The following is a 9,601-nucleotide window of genomic DNA, read 5'->3' as shown; positions in this document are numbered from 1 at the left end:
CTGTTCCTCCTTAATGTTTCATGCGCAAGAATACTTCCAAAAGTAATGCTTTTCAGGAGATTTCACTGGTGCCTGGGAGATTTCCAACTCTTCCAGGAGTACACGAGATCTCCCCATTTTCTAAGAGTCTGCTGGACATTCTGGGAGAATTAGCAAGTATGTGTATACAACATAGGCTTATATTTTACAGTTATGGCTGCCAGATTTAGCAATGCGCTGAACAATAAACTGTTCAGGCCACATATTAGCATTGGCATGTTATCCTTACTAAAAGCCACACAATTGGAAAACTACGGCTGGCTGTAAAATCAATAGATTTAGGATAACATAGTAACTGTGAAGGATTTTACGGGAGATGTAAGAATCTCTATGGGTCACTATAAGCTCCATTACTATTTTTGACATTGAAGCTATGATGGCACCTTAGACAACTGCCTGCTCCTCATCTTGGCCCTGATCTTCACAAATACCTTGATGAAGGTCATATTGTTAAATGATCTATTGCCATAGTTCAATGAGCCCACCATCTGGTGTTCTTATTATTTTATTGGCCCATGATATTCAAAATTTTCTCCATGATTCTTACATGTTTATACATCCTATAGCTCTTTATCCTATTTTGGGGAAGCAATGTTAGAAGAAGCAAAGAAAATGTGAGCAATGACTTACATCAATGTGAACTCAACAGTTAACTTTGGATTGTCATCACTGGTTCTTCTACACTTGTACAGCTGAAAAGGTGGTGAATGATGATATTCTCAAGTTTGGCCACCAAAAGTGTTGGCTGAGTAGAGGATAGACATGCCGACCATATTCTGACAGCGAAGAAAGAAGATAAGTGTCCTCTTTAGTCTTGTGCCTTCACAGCCAAGCAGAGTGTTTAACTATCAAAAGAAACAGGTGACAACATGGGCATGCAGTCTGTAGGTGTTCACAGACAGCTGCCTTTAATCTCTCCATGGGGCAGATAAGGTTAAGGAAAATACAGGGATATGGACAGTGAGTTGTTTGCTGGCTGTGGAGGTAACATCCGGCAGCAATCAATGTACTCAAGGTGGAAATGTACAAAAAAAAAATCAAAATTCTAGCTCAAAAAGGATGACCATCCCTGAAATCAACTATCCAAGACAAACCCATGAAAGAGAGTATTAACCAGTTATATACTAGTCTATATGTATTAATTACCATCATTTGTATTAGTTGAAAACTTGTCCAGGGGTTCCCCACATTACAGCATTAGCAACAAAAGCTGATGAACTGATTGCCACCTACCTAATAATACAGTGCAATTCATCAAAGACATGGTGTATATGTCGCGGGCGGGGAGGAGGGTGTCAGCACCGCGCTCACCCCTCTGCTCGGGTCCGGCTGCTGCTGCTCAGTGGTGGCTCGAGCGGTGGGCCGGATCCCGGGGGTTCTCGAGCGGCGCTCCTCGCCCGTGAGTGAAAGGGGATTGGGTTGTGGGGATATTGTCTATTGTCCGTGACGCCACCCACGGTTGTGGTGATTTGTTGGCACCACCGCTGCTCGGTGTGGGGATCCCGGGAGTGATGGTGTGAAGCAGCAAGTTGTTGTGTTGCCCCTCCATGGGTAGGGGTTGGTGATCCCAGGGCCCAGTGATGAGGTGGGAGATGCAGGGCTCGGTGGGCGCAGGGACGCGGGGGCAGCGCTGTGCCTTGCGGCACTGTGGTACTCACTCAGCCTGAGACGTTGACACAGTTCTCGGTAAAACACACGGCTGGAAAGACGGTTCCCACGGACGGCTGCACTTGCTTTCCCCAGTAGGTGACGGTGATGTCCCTTTTCCTGCACCTGATGTTGTTTATGGTCTCAATGGGTTCCCACCGATAACCCGCTCCCCGGCTTCAAGCTGGACCGGAGGAGCTCTACTCTTTGCCCGCAGGCGCTGGCCCTTAGAAACTGGTGCCCTGGCGGTGGCGGTGTCTCTACTGTAATGGTTGGGCTGTTGCCTTCAATCGGGACTTGGTTGTTGGGGGATCGACGTCCCCTTCACTGACGGATTTGGCAAATTATGGCGACTCCTAGCCTTGCCGGGGTCCGAGAGGCCCCTGCCCTGGTGCTGACTGTCCTTTGTACACTGCTTCAGACCGCCGGGCCACCACCCGTCCGCGGTCCTTCCAGGAACTTCCAAACGGTCACCCTTCCGGACAATAACCGCCGTTGCTGACCTTGCTGACTCTATCCTGCACACAGCTGGACCAACTTCAGGCTTTTCTACTCTCACTTTCCTGTCACCACTCTTACTGTCCTCCTTTACCACTTTACTTCCTTCTACTTTCACTTCCTTAACTCAACTCATGTTTACTCCTTCACCTCCTAAACTGAACTTCACTCAAGCCCTGCCTGGGCTAAACTGCCTGGTACTTCCTGCCTCCAGGGCTGTGAACTCCTCGGTGGGCGGAGCCAACAGCCTGGCCCACCCCCTGGTGTGAACATCAGCCTCTGGAGGAAGGAAACAAGGATTTTGGGTTAGCTTTGATGTTCCTAACTGGGGTGTAGGGTGTGGTGGTGCAATGACCTGTGACCCCTGGCTTGCCCAGGGCGTCACATTCCCCCTTAGCAAAATGCAGACCGTCCGCAAGTAGGGCCGGGGCCCCAGGGGGTAGGTGATAAAGTTAGGCGCGGAAAGGAAGGTAGGTCACACAAAGGGTTGCTGTGTAACTGGTTCTCTTTACTCATATGAAACAAAAAGTAAAAGAGTATACTCAACAGGGATCACCAATGAGTCATTATATAGAAAAATACAAAAAAAAACAACTTTATTGTAATGACATATCAAAAATACACATTTCTCTGGCTCAGAGAGCCATCAGGACACACAACAAATCGGCATTAAAACACTTAAAAAGCCAATCACGGCTTATATCCCCAAACACGTCGTCCCCCAACAGAATGCAAGTGTGGTATACAGGACAAAAATACGTGCTTTTCATCAATAACTCACATCATTACCCACATATAGAAGTAGTTATTTAGACTACTAGGCAATATGTATAATAGATTTATAAGAATAAGTCCAAATGGGTACGTAAATCCACAAAACCCTCTAATATCCGTTGCTCACTCAGTAACAGATGTTATGTACCTGGTATCTGCTGCCCATTAGAGTGGGAAAATAGGTACCTTAGTAATAAATAAATAAGTGAGTACCGAGTGGCCACCACTGTATATTGAAACGGGGCGACTCGAGTAGTATATTAGATAGAAGGACCACAAAAGTCACACGGTCACCTAAACTGATACAATAAGTGAAAATGGCAGGCCTGCCTGGGGAGGAGGGAAAAAAGGGGAGAGTAATAGTAACAGAGTGGGCTTTGGACGGTGGGCACAGACCCCATGCGTATCGCCACTAACCAGGTGGCTTCCTCAGGGGAGAAAAGTTTTTCTTTGGCTTTGGGGTCAAGCAATGTGTGGTCGGGATGATGAGCGGCCTGGCTGCAGGTATTCTCCTAGGAATGTGGGAGATCTACAATGCCGATTTGTGGGTGCAAGAAACATAGTTTGAGTGAAGGAGGACACAAAGGGAAGCTTGTCCTTCCAACCTTACTTCTGTACAAGGGACTATCTACAGCTTCTCCATTGAATACAAGTGTGGAAGCCAAAACCAGAATGCTGATGGACTGTCCCGGAAAGAAGAACCATAGACTATCCACAGCTGAGCAACATGGACTTAAGTGAGATGGCCAGAGGTCTGTGTAGACCTAATGGCATACTCACTTATTCAGAAGGAGGGACAGGTTGTGATGGTGAGATATGGGGGTGGTGTATCATGTTCTGCAGATTCCTATTTTAAGCTTGGTTCACTGTCCATTATTTGTACTGCTTGTGTGTACATTGTATTGTCTGTAGGTAATCACCCCCTATAGTGCAAGGTTATAGCTTCTGGGAGCACTTCTATCCCTAGGTGTGGGGGGAAGTGGGCCTGGAATCCACCTACTGTAAACTGTCTGCTTACCTGGGGGAAGAGGCAGTCTGTTGGAGAACTTGAAGAGAGAAGGATTGATCCTCTGGAAGAAACTGGCTTCTCAGAGAGACCTGGACATTTATCGCATACCAGACTATATTTGTGTTAATGGACTAATTTTACCCTCTGTTTTGTGGATTATGTCATGGACCGTTTTGATTTGCTTGGAATAAATGTTTAGTGGATTGTACAGCCGCCTCTCGCTCTGTTGATTGTGTGATATGGGAGAAGGACCCCGTCACATAGCTACTTAAGAATGTGAGACAACCTGACCACTATCTCATTAATGCAATGTATTTAAATAATTGGCTACATAGTCTATTATTGGGTACTTAGCATATTAAAAGATCCTCCTGCTTGTCCATGGGAGGTGCTAGAGTGTCGCCCAGGGATAGGGGGTACTCAGAGCCGGGCCAATGGGGTCCCTTCTAGAGGTATCATGGTGGCGTGACCCGGTCTGTGATTCCAGGCTCCACAACAAAAGGGGAATATGTAAAGGGGGGGATTGTCTGTGACGCCACCTGTGGGTTGCGGTGATGAGATGGTGGCACCACCGCTGACTCTGGGGACCGTGCCCGGGACTGATGGTGTGGGGCAGCAAGGTGGGATCCCCTCCACGGGTAGGGGAGTTGTAGTCCCGGGGTCCAATTGGGAGTTGCAGTGGTGGCCGGGATTGCAGGGAGCAGGAAACTCACAGTTCAGTTGTCCTGGTGTTGGATGAAGCTAGGCTGATGTGTGTGGTCAAAAAACACAGAGTCCTTTGTAAAACAACTTGACAAATTGCTGGTCACCGTTGGCGGGTGTCTTTGGGTCCAAAACCCAGATGTACAGCCAGGGGCCCTTTCTTCCACACTCTCTGTCTGTCTCTCTCTTTTCTGGTCTAGTCCGTTTGAATGGCCTCTGGATAGGGTCCCTCTCCCGGCTACAACCCTGTCCCGGTCGCCTCAGGTTCCCCGCTGCTGGATCTCCGTCATCTGTGGCCCTCACAGCCACCTAGTCCGGAAGTCCAGGGCTCCAACCCCGGCTACCACTTTCTCCGGGGAGCTGCAAGCCTCCCCTGTCAGCTTTCCACTGACTACAGCACAACGGACCTAAATTCTGCTCTGTCACTTCCTTAACTCTCCTCGCCCCCTCCATTTTCCTTGGGAGGGGGTGAGTAGGGCCTGATTGGCTGCTATACATCTGTGTGGGGATTATGTAGCTGCCAAGGAGGATTAACTCTTTCTGTGACTACCTGGTTTTACCAGGGCGTCACACTCTCCCTTGGTTGAATACAGCCCGTCCGCGGGCTTTCCGGCCACTGACGTTTATTTTAGCAGGAAAATAAAAAAATTAACACATTACAACCATACATCTTCCCACATCAGGAGGTACGTTTTCTTAAACCTTTAACTATCCTGCCACCCCCCACCTGCTGTGCAAATGGCCTCCTCCGGGAACTTGAGGATGTTCAACAGGGGTGACAGTCCATAAAACAGTCATCATTTAAACTTGCGGGTAGCCATCCATGTTCCGCTATCACTGCTGCTGCTGCCGCCACTCCCACTATGGGGCACGGGTTCAGTACTCTGCCTCCTGCTCAGGAGCCAGGCCCACTCAGATGCCCTCGGCGCCGGCTACGACCGGCCTCGCTAACTGCTGAGGGCCCCATCGCACAGTGGCCTGTTCCTCCTCTCTGCAGGTGCACTCCGGTTGCTCCACAGCCAGAACGGGGCATTTGGGAACGTCTGGCGCTGCAGCTGGGGGCGATTTCAGACGAGTGCTGCCGTTGTTGCTGCTGGGCAGACTGCCGGAGCTGACGTCATCACCGTTGTGGCCATTCTTGGGGCTGGGTGAGATGTTATCGGGGTTGCAGCCTGGCTCTGGGCCGGACGGGATGTCATCGGGGTTGCAGCTCCCCTCGCCACCTCCCTTTTCCTTGGGAGGGGTGAGTAGGGCCTGATTGGCTGCTGTACATTTTTATGGGGATTTGTATAGCTGCCAAGGAGGATTAACTATTTCTGTGACTACTTGGTTTTACCAGGGCGTCACACTAGGTGCTGATAAGTTTCCCTACTGAGCCTGATGCGTTTCCCCCTGGTAGAAGCAAGGGGGGGAGAGAATGCACCACAATGGCCAAATAAACCAAACAAAGGGGTGCTGATAATGCAATGAAGTACGTAAGGAGTTAAAAAAGGAGAAAAGACACTGCATATAACGCACAACCCATAGTACATTATGAAAACGAACCTTTATTAGCAGTGCACAAATAGAATTTAAAACCAGTTAAAACATGTGATGTAGACAAGATCCTGTACCCACAAGTAGACAATAATTATAATAATACAATATTTCCAGTAATATAGCCCCGCCACAAGGGGAGAATAAATTGCAGCCTGGTATACCACATACAAAAAACGATCCAGAGATATCGCATATGATAAGTGCATAAACAGTGGCAATAATAAACAGCTGGAGGGCAGCAACCAGGTGCCAAACAATTTAAATAGCTCTATATAAGAACAAGGAGAATCATAGTGTCCCTGAACACGCAGTGTAGGTCACTATATGCTCCTAGGGACATCATAACCCTGCTGAAAAAAAGGGGGGATACAACCTCCACTGAGTCCCTGGCAATCCAGGAATGTGGTCGATTCCCAAGTGAGGGAGGAAAGCTCACCTGAAGTGAAGTAAGGGGAATCGGTTGTAAAAGACCAGTGTGTGCCCTGTAGGGCAGCAAGGAGATGTAAAAAAAGGGGAGATACACACTGCAGAGTCCAATGGAGAGCAATTCCCCAATGTGGCAGGGGCACACACCCGGGGTACAAGGATCACCCTGGTAGAAGGGGTTCATCAGTGGATTTGTCAAACAGGGTAATGACAGCAGATGGAGTTTCATGCACATTTTAATTCTTTTAAAATAAATTTGCGAGGATTAAAAAACAACAAAAAAATATGCTGGGCTCTATAAACAACACCAAGGGAAGATGTGATCACATTCAGCACGGAGTACAGTACACAATATTATTCGATCATTGGGTTTATAAAAAATATATTCCGATGCTGAATGAAGATCAGAAACTCAGGAGGATTCTGTCAACTAATTGTATTAGATATATGCCTAGGAGAGCACGGACTTTAGGTCATATATTGTCACCCAGTCTATTTATTGATAATAAGAACAAAAGAAATAGAACGTGGTTAGAACTAAAGGGTTTTTTCCGATGCGGAGATAAAATGGAAAAATGCACACACTTTACTTCTTTGTCTACAAGTATAACTTACCCCATTCTTGAATTTATTAATTGTAATATGAAGGGAGATGTCTATGGAATAGAATGCACTAGCTGTAAATTACAGCATATAGGATGCATCGAAAAAACATATTGAAGACACCTTTCAGATTCTACTGGTGAAATGAAATTAGGGATATCTGCGGTTTCAAGACATTGTTCACAAGTACATGGTGGTAACACCAATTCAATAAAGGTTTTTGGGATAGAAAAAGTTAGGAGGTCATTAAGAGGTGGAGATTTCAAAAGGAAACTATTGAATAGGGAAACATTTTGGATTTTTAAAATGAATAAATTCAAGGGTCCCTAATGGTTTCAATGTCCGTAGAGATCCTATTCTGCAATATAATAGATAAGATAAAAGAGAAGTAGTGTGTAAACAAAAAGAAAATGGGGAGGTGGGGTGGCGGGGGGAAGGATGGAGAAAGGGCTGAGAGTCTCCAGTTTTTTTCTTTGTATTTTTTTTTGGTTTTTTTATTTCCTTTCTTGGTGTTTTCTCTCTCTCTCTCTTTCTCTCTCTCTCTCTTCCTTTCCCCATTATCCAAGTCCTCATGTAACATTAGGGTATCTTGTATGGCTTTATAAGGTTAATTGAATACATTATTAGATGTATGTTTGATATTTTAAATCTAAAAGGCATTTTCCATATAAGGTCAGTAAATTAATATGATTGAACATCAGTGAATTTAAGGGGTACTTTGCACATTGCGACATCGCTAGCCGATGGTAGCGATGCCGAGTGCGATAGTACCCGCCCCCGTCGCACATGTTATATCTTGATATAGCTGCCGTAGCGAACATTATCGCTACGGAAGCTTCACATGCACTTACCTGCCCTGCGACGTCGCTCTGGCCGGCGACCCGCCTCCTTCCTAAGGGGGCGGGTCGTGCGGCGTCACGGCAGGTGGCCAATAGAAGCGGACTGGGCAGAGATGAACGGGACGTAAACATCCCGCCCACCTCCTTCCTTCCGCATAGCCGCTGGAGGCAGGTAAGGAGATGTTCCTCGCTCCTGCGGCTTCATACACAGCGATGTGTGCTGCCGCAGGAACGAGGAACAACATCGTACCTGTCGCTGCAGCGATATTATGGGAATGTCCGACACTACACAGATCACCGATTTACGACGCTTTTGCGATCGTTTATCGGCGCATTTAGGCTTTACACGTTGCGACGTTGTTACTGGTGCCGGATGTGCGTCACTTTTGATTTGACCCCGGCGATATCGCAGTAGCAATGTCGCAACGTGCATAGTACCCCTTAGGTTTTCTAACAAATAACTATTCATTTAGGTTTGATTCGTTCCGGTGAACCCTACTATGATGACACTTACATGTAGATTATAACAGGATTTGTTAGGAAGCTGTGGTAATAGATATATTTTTTGGGTAGTATTGAAATTATAATATGAGCAGATTAAGGCATTTGTGGAATATTTTATTGGAATCTCCTCTTTGTATAAGACTCATATGATAAATTTGATACATGTTTATAAATAACCCTTCATTGAATATACTGTATTCATTTTGGATTGAGCATTATGTATGATTATTGAATGGCTGTTAATGAGATGTATGAATTCTTTGTTTTTCCTCTGTTGGATTTAGGTTTATAGGACATCAGAAGGGTTCGAACTAGAGCAGCATGGCATTAAAGATCTATGTGACGATCACCTGTGAGATCAGAAGTCTGATCTCAGTGCAGGGATATTGCATATAACTCCTATGAACATGGGACTTTTCAGTTCATGACTAAGACCACTGCGGTGGTTGAAATGCGTAGCACGTGTCCCCCTCCCTGCGTGGAGTGAGGTTTTTTTTACTGTTGATCAATGGAATGATTGTTGTTTAATAAAAGTACAGTTTTGAAATAATCCTCAAGTCTGTGGTGCATCGCCGGAGAAAAAAACTTTGTTCGTCTTTCCTATTGCCACGCGCCACAAAGCGTGTACCTCCGAGCTGAAGCAGGAACGGAATGCAAGAGCGTACATGGATGAGGTGACTCAAACTGTGTGTTTTTCACTGTATTTAAATAATTGGCTACATGGTCTATTAATGGGCACTTAGCAGCACATTAGAAGATCCTCTTGCTTGTCCATCGGAGGTGCTAGGTGCCGATACGTTTCCCTACTGATCCCGATGCATTTCCCCCTGATAGAAGGGGTTCATTAGTGGATTTGTCAAACAGGGTAAGGACAGCAGATGGAGTTTCATGCAAATTTGAACTCTTATAAAATTTGTGAGGAGTAAAAACAACAAAAAAATATGCTGGGCTCTATTATTTCCCATTTTGCTGAAGCACAATAGAGCGAGCTAATGACGTCTTGTACAGATCATATTAAAAC

This window comes from Anomaloglossus baeobatrachus, chromosome 1 (genome assembly GCF_048569485.1).
Source record: "Anomaloglossus baeobatrachus isolate aAnoBae1 chromosome 1, aAnoBae1.hap1, whole genome shotgun sequence".
In the NCBI taxonomy this organism is placed as follows: domain Eukaryota; kingdom Metazoa; phylum Chordata; class Amphibia; order Anura; family Aromobatidae; genus Anomaloglossus; species Anomaloglossus baeobatrachus.
The sequence above is the reverse complement of the archived record's forward strand: the minus strand, read 5'-3'. Positions refer to the sequence as shown.